Genomic DNA, 12,075 nt, shown 5'->3' on the forward strand with positions numbered 1-12,075 from the left:
GCTTTTTCATGTGGCCAAATGTGGTGATCTGCATATCTACATTTAAGATTTGTGTCACTAGAGTGTGAATTATTGACACTAATGGAATAGCACAAGCTGTAATAATCACTGACTCAGGAGGGTCAGTTGGAACTGGACACTGCTATAACAATGTTGGTCTATTTATGTTGGCTTCATGCTTGCCTGATTAGAAGAGCTGCAGGCAGCCACTCAACCCTAATTCTCATGCCACAGAGGATAATATTTCAGCCAAATCTGAAAAATGTTTAAGAATCATAAAACTTTATCAGTAGCATTGTTGTGTTTTTATCTAAATGGGAAAAACATTTCTGAAGTGACAATGGAGATTTAATGTATTACAAAAGGGTGGGCCCAGTTGATTGAGGATATAAGTGGTTCTTTTAAAAAAAAGTTAATTTTCTTTATGTTTCTTAATAAAAAACATTTATAGAGGATATTCAGAAGAAAGCATATTGTTGGTATGGAAAGAATAGGCACTCAGGATATTAAGCCCATTTTGTAAATCGGTTGAATAAATGCATATGTCAGCCCTAACAGATTGATTCCCTTAGACTCGTACTATTTATTGGTCACCCTTAAGATCCATTGGCTACAGTCATCACCTATCAACTTTTATATATACGGGCAGATTATAAATTTACTCTTTTAACAAAAATAGCTCCTTCACATTTTATGAACAAAAGGTTTAGAAAAGTCCTCATTCATGTATCCAAAGTTCCGGTTAAGAAGAAAAAGGAGGCTTCCATTAATATGGACTAAAACTCATGTTTAAATCAGAAATACTCAGTTCTTTAGTGCAACAATTCCACAAAAATAGTTTTTTTATTTTTTCCTGACAATGGATGTGGCCAAATGTGTCTAAAGATAAACAATTGATGTCTCTGCTCCGTATTTAATGATGGCTCCATGAAATTAAAGAAAATAGAGCTCAGCAATGTAAGCAGTTATTTGAATGAATGAGCAGTTCCTGGAGCTATTGAGTCTTTCACTTAAAAATGTACTAGCAGCAAATTTGTTTTACTTTTTAACCATTACCTTTGCATTACCTCTGGAATCGGGACACCAAATACAAACCACAGACTAATAACATAATCTCTCAGATGAATGCTTCAAATGCAACTTTCTTCACTAATGGCTCAAATTAATGTGGTTAATCACTGTATGCAACTCTTGTCAACCTGCCAAGATAACTGTGCTCTTAAAAACTGTATTAAAATGGAATGATAAATGGACTACACTACTTACAATTTATATTTGAATGAAAATAGAAATATTAATGAAAATAAATAATTTTAAAATAAGTGAAACACTTCTTTATTCAACGTATGTGTAGGCGGGGGTTATGAGGAGTGATCAAATTTGTACTTATTATTTATGTATAAAATATCCCCATAAAATTAGGAACGGATGCCTTCCTAAAATTGGTGCTGTTGTCTATAGTAAGTTTGGGATCTATATGACAAACCCTCACTAGTTATATTAGGATTGGTATCATTTATTTATATCATGTTCTATTTTGATTTTATTTTTATGAAATTTCCTGGAACTAACTCTGAGCCTGTTTTCTGACCCATGTTTTTATAATCTGGACTAAGGTAGCTTGTCTAATTAAATGTTTCACTTTTCTCTTATTCAGCTAAAAGTTATTTTCTTTAAAGTTTAACTTCCCAAAAGTAAAAAGTTATTGAGCTTTCTAGGAAGACCTTATCTAGTACAGTAAATCCTCACTCAACATCAACAATAGCTTACTGGAAACTGCAAATTTAAGTGAAATGAGGGCTAAAGAAGCCACAAAAATATCACCAAACTTCTAAATAGAGACACAATACACTTCTAATATTAACCATTGTAGTAAATGTGAGCTATATATACATTTAAGAAAGATTAATAAAAACAAGTATGATAACTATTTACCTGCTTGCTCCAGTTTGGGGTCGTGGCTGGAGCCAGTGGCCTAAGCCTCTCCTGCACAGCTCAGGGACCAGTCCTGGACAGGACACCGTCCATCACAGGGCGATTTCACACACAGCCACTCTCACACTGTGACAATGTAGACAGTCAATTCACCTAACATGGACAGCTTTGGGTGTGAGAGGAACCCGGAGTACCTAGAGAAAACCCACACAGACATAGAGAGAACATACAAACTCCCCATAGACAGTGGCCCCAGCCAGAATTAATATTTTTTCTCATCAACGTTATAATGAAACAACATTGACCCAAATGACATTATTTGAGGACCTGCTGTAAATTGTTATCTACTTCCTAATACTGTGCTTTTTATGTGAAAAAGACCTGTCAAACTTTCTAGCCTTCAGAACTTTCAACACTTTTAGCCATTCAACTGCTTAAAAAGAAACAGGGGTAAAATAGTGGTGATTTTTTTTTTTTTTATTTCTGAATGAAATGGCTTCTCTTGGTCTAGAAGCTACATAACAGAGAATATTAAGAATCTGTAAAGTAGGAAATGGATACGAATTACGTGGAAAAATTTACAACCTATAGTGGAAAGAGCATGACATTTGGAGCCAGACAATTCTCCTAACTCTGCCACCTGTTGTCTAGGGGACATTATGAATTTTATTTACTTCTCTAAGAGCACAGAAATTATATTTAAAAAGGAGTAACTGAATTTGTATTGAAAAGTATCAGAAGATAAAAGGAAGCATAACTGAAGATTTGATATGTAAGCAGGATTTACTACTCATATCATGCACATTTCAAAGGAATTATCTTACTAAATTCTTGAAGCAAAATTATGAGAAAATTTCTGAAAGGATAGTATGTAAAAAAGGAAATAAAAAGAATACATATTGTTTTTATGGAATTATAATTATTTTTTAAATGTCAGTATGGCTGGGATGTGGAATAGATGAATAGAAGAACGAAGGGAAAAAAAAAAACTTCAGATGAGGCTGTAGAATTTGAAAGGAGCCAGATCACATTGGCTGAAAGATAAAAAGTGGCATGATTAGGCAGTAAGGACAGAGTTAACATATCTTTAATTTAGTATCTTCTGTGCAAGAAATAAATGTTTTCAAATGGGCTGATTTGTTAAAATACTTGGATCCTTACATCAGGAAGTTATTCTGAGAAAATTACAGAACTGAATAATGTGCCAGTTCTCAAGGTTTTGACTTCCATTCTAGCTACTATATATTCCAGGGAGTCTGCTGTCTTGGAGAATACCTAATTGATTTTCTGCCTGATCTGATATCTCCATCTTAACCCAATATCTCTCATTTCTACTCCCAATTATGAGTGGATTTCATCTTTATCCAAGGTATTAGGCAAAACTTAAAAGTGCATCTGTCATGGTGTGTTTAATATCTTGAATCAATTTCTCAACTTGGCTTCCAGAGAACTACATGATTAGTCCTCCCTTGATTTTACTGGCTGCCTCAGCCTCCTTTGATAGATGTGTTTCATCTTCCTACCTCTAAATGTTGGAAGTCTTGGAGACTCCAGTGCATTTCTCATGAGCTCTTTAAACTCACATCTAGGTGACTATATCCAAATTGCTACCACTGGCCTCAGCCTCATTCAACTGCCTATTCAATGTCCATTCTTGAATTTCCAATAGACACTGCATACCTATGGGCTCCAAAAAAAGAATCCAATATTTCTATTTCTTCTACCTCCAAACATGCTCCTCCCTGTTTTTATTAGCTCGCACATAAAACTCACCATTGCTCGGAAAAGGATAACAATTACTTTTCAGTCATATTTCACATAGTTCACAATCTCTCAGATGTTATATATGTCCTACTTGGATACAAGCCTCCCTCGGTATCCCTGGGGAATTGGTTCCAGAATCTTCCCCCCAATTCCCAAATCTGCAGATGCTTGAGTCACTGATGTAAAATGGCGTAGTATTTGCATGTTGCCTACTCACATCCTCCTGTATACTTTAAATCATCTCTAGATTACTTATAATACCTAATATAATGTAAATGTTTATTTAACTTGTATTTTTTAATTGTTGTATTGCTTAATCTTTTAAAATTTCTGTTTCATATTTTTCTATCCGTGGTTGAATCTGTTAATGTGGAACCTGCTGGAATCGTTTCTCTCCACCTCCATTGCTACCTTCCTAGTCTACCAAACCATCTTTGCCTAAACTGTATAAATAACTTTCAATTCTCCTTCTGCTTCTATTTTTGCTCTCTTATAAGCAGTTCATGCAGCATCTTGAGCAATGTTATTAACATATTTAATTGATTATTTCAGTTCCTTTCTTAGAAGTCTCCCTAACACACTTAGGTCAATCCGAAATCCTTACTATGACCCACAGAGCCCTATACAAAAAGGTGCCCTGGCTCCCTCTTTGGCCTCATTTTCTCCCTCCCCACTTATTTATTTTACTCTAGCCAGGCCATCCTTCCATTTCTCAAAGATACTCATTTTCACCTGGGGGCCTTTTGCCTGAAATACACTTACTACAGAAAATCACATAGTTTCTTTCTTTCTTTTTTTATTGTTCTTAAGTCAAATATCCCTTCTAAAGAGAGTCCTTTTTTGTTGACTCTATTTAAAAATAGCCCATTTTGCTCTCTTACCGTTTTATTCAGTTTATATTCCTATATAGCACCTATCACTAACATTATGCATGCATTTGTTAATTATCTGATTATTCTACAGCACATAAGCATCATGAGACCAACTTGCCTTAGTCACCGGTAAGTTTTTCTAGCAGCTAGAATATTTCCAGACATATAGCATGTGCTTATTATTTGCTAAATGAATTATTAAAGGGAGTGGAAATATGAACATTTGGGGATCCTCAAAAGGAACAATGGAAGCTAGAAGACAATGTTTAAATCAGTGGAAACAGTGCATTGATCAATAATGAAATAAATAGAACACAAATGAGAGCTCAGGATTTGAACTGAACATATATGGCAGCTTGAATTATGTCAGATGTGGCATCATTGACCGGTGCAGAAAGGATGTATTATTCAATAAGTATATTAGGACAATTTGTTGTCCATAGGAAAAAATTTAAAATGGAATCGCTAACTCTTAGCATATAAAAACTTTAATCTTATTTAAAAATATATGCAAAACTATAGAAACATAACATTAAAACCTGATAGGAGAAGTGGATTTCTTTAACAAGATATGAAGACCAAAATCCATAAGAGAAAAGATTGACATATTTGCCTAGAATCATAATGCAAACTTATTTTTCACCAAAATAATACCATAAACCATACAGTACCCAATTACAGACTGAGATAAACTATTTGCAACATCTGTAATTGACAAATGACTAGTAATCTAGAATATGGAGAACTTCTATTTTCTGTGGGCATATAGTAAGGAAAAAATGATCAACAGATACATACTAGCAATTTACAGAAGATTATCTGTCTAACTAAAAACAGATAATCACACTTATAATCAAGAGAATAAAAGAAAGAAAAGAAATATATAATTTGCCATTCTTCTGAAAGGCAACAAGTTTTGGTCTGCAGGGTAAAGTGGTAAGGCCATTTGGGAGATCAATGTGGAAATATCTAGTAAAGTCCTTATAACCCAGAAATTTTACTCACAATAATATATTCCAGAGAATGTCTTGCACATACACCAAAAGTAAAAAAAGTATAAGAATAAATTTGAAATACCTAAATATTCATAAATTTTTATATCTAAAAATAATATATTATTATATGTACAATGGGTTATTGTACAGCAGTAAAAGTGAATCAACTGGAGCTATATCTGTCAACATGGATGCATTTCTGAAATATGTCATTGAGTAGAAAAAAAGCAAGATGAAGAAGAATATAAACTGTATAACAAATATATAAGTTATAAAGCTTGCAAACATTACACTTTGCTTACGAATACACACATATTAATATATATTTATTATGGCTATTTTTATTATACAAATATAATTATTTTATAGAATATATACTAAAGAAATTTAAGGAGAGCATAAATGTCACAATTAATCTATTAGTTAGGAGTATGGAGGGAGCTGAGGAGAGTGCAATGAGGGATCAGAGAAATCTGGAATTTCAAACAAGAAATTTCAAAATACACTGGTAATATTTTACTTCTTTTGTTAGGTATGAGAACATAGTTGTCAATTTCATTATTCTTTTGAAATATCTTAAAACATATCTTAAATATATGAATTTTTGGTAAACATCTTAAATATATTAAGCTGTAATTTTTAACAAGGTAATATAATGACTGTCATGAAAATCTAAAATGAATATGTTAATGATGTTATTCAGCTCATTAGTTAATGAGACAACTAGAAAGACGGTGTGAGGGATTGAAAAAAAATTGCAAACTATGTGAGAAGCTAGAGTATTTTTTAAAAAGATAAGTTTTTTGAATTAGATACAAAACAGGTCCAACCTCACACTTTTGAGATGTCTCCTCTGCTAAAGAAAAACCATCTGGCATCCTGTCCCCTCAAATCCCTAACTGCCTTGCAAGCCCTGAACTCCCACTGTTTGTCTTCCCCATAGCAATGACATTGTTGTAGGCTCTATACTTACCCTTCCTGCTTGACCTTGTTGTCTTGAGCTGGGAACTAGTAAATATTCAAAAGGAAAACAGGGGTAGTAGAAGCCCATCTCTCCTCAGTGCATTTCGCTTTTCTCCCAAATTATTAGCTTTTTGATTCCTGGACTTTTGCTCTCCAAATATCTTTAAATAGTTGTGTCTGTTCTCTTCTCTTCTTTTTTTTCTCACTTTTATAGTTGTCTTTAGTGAGAGAATTAGTCTAATACAAGGTATTCTACATCAGTGGAAGTAGAATTCTCTTCCTGATTTTTTTTTGTCTTTTTCATTTAAATATTTGGAGAAAAGATAAATTGCAATTTTCTTTAAAGTAATGAGTATACTATATTTAGTATTGGAGGAATAAATATTTTGCACCCTATTTTTATTCCTAATGATAATTATAATGATAAAAAAGGGAAGAACAATCATTAATTCCAAAGTAGAGCTAACAAATACAATACAATTTGCACTAAGTATATATGGGAGGCCAAGCAGAGGAATTGAAGGGGAAAAAAGAAAGCATTACTGAAAGGAAGGCAATAAAGCTAAAAGACATAGTGGAAAACTGTCAGAGGTATGAAACACAGTCCTGATAAAACAAATCAAAATGAAATGACAGTGAGGAGCTAGAAATGGTCACAAGGTAAATAATTGATGTGAACTAAAACCAAATATATACAATCTATGGCTAACTTATGTTTCTGTAAGAATAAAGCAGATTGAAATAAAATCAAACTTACAATAAAAGTGGTTTTGTTTCTGAAATAAAGTATGAAATCATAAGTAGACTTAAAAGTCATGCTGTATCACACGAGGAGTGTATTAGGAATTACCAGTATTGAGATGTATCTTGTTAAAGCTCTGGTCTTTCAAATACTAGAATCCTTTGGGCATTCTGGAAAAGTACTAAATCACATATGAGAGAGACAAAAATTAAGCTAATCTCAGACTACTTCACTCCGAATTTCAGTGGTAGATGGCAGTGATATAAAGTCCACAAAAAATTCAGGATATTAAACTCTAATGTAAGATTGTTCTTTGAGTAAAAAAACCAGAGGAAAACATTCTCAAACATAAAAAAAAAATAAAAACTAAACTCCTTTTACATAATTGAATGAATCATAAAATTCTGTGTACTGAGAAATACATAAAAAGAAGAGTTCAGGAATGAAGTAGTACTAAATCCACTTAAATATATAACTGTAGCCTGAAAAATAGCAGGAGTTAAGATAACAGAAGAGAATATAAATGTTCTAAAACCTTAAATGTACAAAAATTTACAAAATAAAAAAATCAGGAGGTCTAAGCATGAAAGAAAGGCAAGTAGGAGAAAAAAATATTCACGGTTTTCTTCATTTATTATAACAGTGGAAACATAGAATTTTAAATACATTATTACAATATGAAGTTTTTCACAAGAACATAAAAAATACTGATTAAACCATCAAAATATGAGTAAAGTAATGATAGAAACAGGAAATATTTAAAACAGAAAATCCAATATAAACTGAGATGATGAATTAAGACAAAATTATCTATCATATCGCTACCTATATCTAGGATAAATTTATTTAGCAAATAAAAATATTATCAGACTATACATCTGATAGAATATATGAACTGTATTTAGATAATTCTAAAACAAATTTATATTTAAATCTCCGGGTAAAAGTAAAAATATAGCTAAAAACAGATGAAGTAAATGCCAAAAATTAACAATAAAGAGAATAGTGATTAGGCTATGAACATATGTATAGGTTGAATTGTAGCAAGAACTTAAAAAGACATCTTATAATGATAAAAAATGCAATTCAAAATGAACATCTCTTTGGCATAAATATTTCTACTCCAAAAACATAGAATCAAGATCTATAAAATAAAACTTGCAGGAAGCACAAGTAAAATAAGACAAATCTGTCCAAGAAAAATATTTGTATCCTTAAATTTTTTTGTTTATCTCAGTCCAAGACAGATGGAGTAAACAAAAAAATTTAAGTATACAAATAATATTATAATTAGAATAAACTTAATACACACATTAAACTATATCCTAAAATAAAATATCTTCTCAAGTTTCCACGAAACATTGCCCAAATAGTCATCCTCAAAGGACATTTTCTTAAATTCCAAACTGTTGAAATAGCATGGATCACACTGTGTGACAAAAGTGCTAGAAAACTAGGCATAAATAACAAAAACGAGACAACTCAAAATTTAACCAAATCAGCTGGGGGATTAGCTCAAATGGTAGAGCGCTCGCTTAGCATGCGAGAGGTAGCGGGATCGATGCCCGCATCCTCCACTTGGTTTTGGCCGGGCGCGGTGGCTCACGCCTGTAATCTTAGCACTCTGGGAGGCCAAGGTGGGCAGATCGTTTGAGCTCAGGAGTTCGCGACCAGCCTGAGCAAGAGCGAGACCCCATCTCTACTAAAAATAGAAAGAAATTATATGGACAGCTAAAAATATATATAGAAAAAATTAGCCGGGCATGGTGGCCCATGCCTGTAGTCCCAGCTACTCGGGAGGCTGAGACAGGAGGATCGCTTGAGCTCAGGAGTTTGAGGTTGCTGTGAGCTAGGCTGACGCCAAGGCACTCACTCTAGCCTGGGCAACAGAGTGAGACTCTGTCTCAAAAAAAAAAAAAAAAAAAAAAAAATTTAACCAAATCAATTTGAATAAGAAGTCCTTTTTTTTCCAAAAATTGGTTCAAAGGAAAAATCAGAAATTGAAGGATTTCTTGGAAATAATGGTAATTTCAAACATTAATCATAATTTAAAATGGTATATTTTCATTTACAGATTTTAGTAAAGTGTATGCAAAAAGAAAGCATAAACTATTAGATGAAAAAGAGTAGGAATACATACATTACAAATTATATTTTAAATTAGGAAAATTATTAATTAAAGATAAGGAATGAAATGGAAGAAGTAAAATATGTACACAGAAATTGATGATCAAGAACACCATCAAACTATCCAACACATACAAGTTTGTTTCTTTGAAAATCAAAGTAAACCAGTAACATAATGTAGAATAAAGAGAAAGCCTAAATGCATAAAATTTATACTAAAAATGAAGAAAAATAAAACATTTGTAAGACATTAAAATAATTAAAAGAGAATGCTTAAATTTATGCAGATCTTGATGTGTTTTTTTCCTAAGAAAATTTAAATTAGGCAAACTGACTTTCAAATAAACAGATAAACTTTAGGGTTAAGAAATGAGAAAAGTTGTCAAACAACTGCCCTTTGCCTTCTCCAAATATAAACACATATAGAGCACTCGGGCATTTTTCTCAGGTGAATTCTCCTAAGCCTTCAAAAACATAAAATTCTTATATTATTTAATATACTATTGAACACCAGTGTCCTCAAACTTACAAATCACCTGGAGATGTTATTAAAATACAGATTCTGATTCCATTGGTCTGGGTGATGTCTAAGGTTGTAGCAAGCTCCCAGGTGATGTTGATGCTGTTAGTTGCAGAGGTTTAAACTGTTTTGCAACCTAGAGAAAGAAAGCTTCTAAACACTTTTTACAGTGTTTGATATTAAAGCCTTATAAATATATTCCCTCAAAAAACAACTACTGACCAATTTCTGCTATAAATATTGGTATTAATGCTAAGGCAAAATAAAATATTTACAAATAGAATTAAGTAGTTTGTTAAAAGAAGCACACAATACATCCAAACAGGGTGACTTTGCAAAGTGCCCCTGTGATTTGGTGTTAGGTCAAATTAGAAGAACGGATAATCTTCATAAATGCTGAAAAAGAAAAAAATGGTGACATTACTTTTTAAAATCTAACTAAAATTAAAATATTAAATATAAAGCTTAATGATAAAAGTTAGAAATAGTCTCATTAAAATTAAAAACATGATAAGGATTTCCACTATCACCAGACTAACTGTATTTTGAGTGTAGATGACAATGAAATCAGGTAAGAAAAAAATCATACTTATGCACACATAAACAAACAAAAAAGTAGCAGAATAAAATAGAGCTGTACTTTTTGCATATGAGTAATATTAATATGCATATCAGAAAACAGAGAAGCTGCTGAGAAAAAAATGAATTATTTCAACAAACAGAAAGCAAAACTCTCAAATAGCAAAAAAATATGTTTTAAAAAGTCAAAAAGCATAAAAACTGGAAAATATTTGTAACACATACAGAAACTTCTAATTTTCCCAATGCCATATTGGCAAAGATTAAAAAGGTAGATAATACAAAGTATAGACATTTTACAAATAAATTGTGTTACATTTATACAGTGTTACATGATTATTGCCATTACAAGAATGCAACAGTTTTATGTGTGCTCATATGAAGATATATCCACAGGAGAATATTATATTTGCCCCAGCAGGTAGAAATAAATACCTGAGTTAGACCAGGAATAGTTGTAGTTGACAAAAGAGAACCTAGAGGAGAGACATTGTATTTAATAGAATCAGCAAAGTAAAAGAAGTAAAAAATATTCTAAGACTTTTAGCCTAAGTGGCTGGGATATTTGTTATTATTATTAAAACCCAAAAGAAAAACTTGTCATTATTACAGGTGGTACAAGGATTAGTACCATGTGTTGGCTAAATCTGAGTATTTTGGAGCTAGTCTTTGATTCCTATTCTGCTGTTTACTAGCCATGAGACCTTAATGCAAGTTATTTTTTCCTCTGTGCCTCTTTTTCTCATCTTTGAAAAAGGGTAAGCACTCAGAAGATTGTTTGGTTTGAAATTTTAAGGATTAAAATAGTTAATATTATAAAAGAGCTAAGAACAGTGCTGGCATATAGTACACATTAAATACCTGTTAGCTTATTATCATTAAAATAAATTGTGTATTGTTGAGAATGAAATACTACTTGAGCATTTAGGTCCTAGGGGACAGAAGACAAAAATGCAGGGCTGGAGCTTAGTGTACAGGCTAGAGTCACAGACAGATGTGTTTGCTGGACTGAGCAGTTTCTCAGGATGGGTGAATCTCAGTGCTAAAACCAAAGTTACTCCACCATTACTTGGAAGTTGAAATAAAACTGAGGAGAGAAACAGTGCTCAGTAAGTACCAAGGCAGATTTTCTAGGCTGAAGCAGCTCATGAAATCTCACAAACTGGTGTCATTATAGCCTTCTTTGAGGAGACATTCTGAAATAATAGAAGGCACCTCTACCTCCTGCCAAATCATCTTCTAAGGAAAAAAAGTTTAGGGAATGACAGTGGCGGGGTGGGATTCCAAAACCTAGTTGAGAAATTTTTTCATGCTAGAATTGTGTCCCCTCGTATTAGTCTGGATTTTTCAGAGAAACAGAACCAAGAGGATATATGTAGAAACATAATTATGGGAATTGGCTGATGTGATCATGGGGGCTGAGAACTCCCATGATACGCCATCTGCCATCTGAAAGCTGGAGAAACGGGAGAGCTGGGGGTGTAATTCAGTTCAAGTCCAAAGACGAAAGAACAAGAATCTGTTACCCAAGAGCTAGAGAAAGTGGATGTCCCTATTTTTGCCTTTTGGTTTGATCAG

At 32.7% G+C, this 12,075-nt stretch overlaps 1 non-coding gene across 1 annotated transcript; it reads left to right on the plus strand.

Moving 5' to 3' along the window:
* The first annotated feature begins 8,775 nt into the window (after positions 1–8,775).
* Positions 8,776–8,848, plus strand: TRNAA-AGC (transfer RNA alanine (anticodon AGC)). The gene has a single exon. It is a non-coding gene; the product is annotated as a tRNA-Ala (tRNA).
* The last annotated feature ends 3,227 nt before the right edge of the window (positions 8,849–12,075 follow it).

This window comes from Eulemur rufifrons, chromosome 16, assembly GCF_041146395.1.
Source record: "Eulemur rufifrons isolate Redbay chromosome 16, OSU_ERuf_1, whole genome shotgun sequence".
Lineage (NCBI taxonomy): Eukaryota > Metazoa > Chordata > Mammalia > Primates > Lemuridae > Eulemur > Eulemur rufifrons.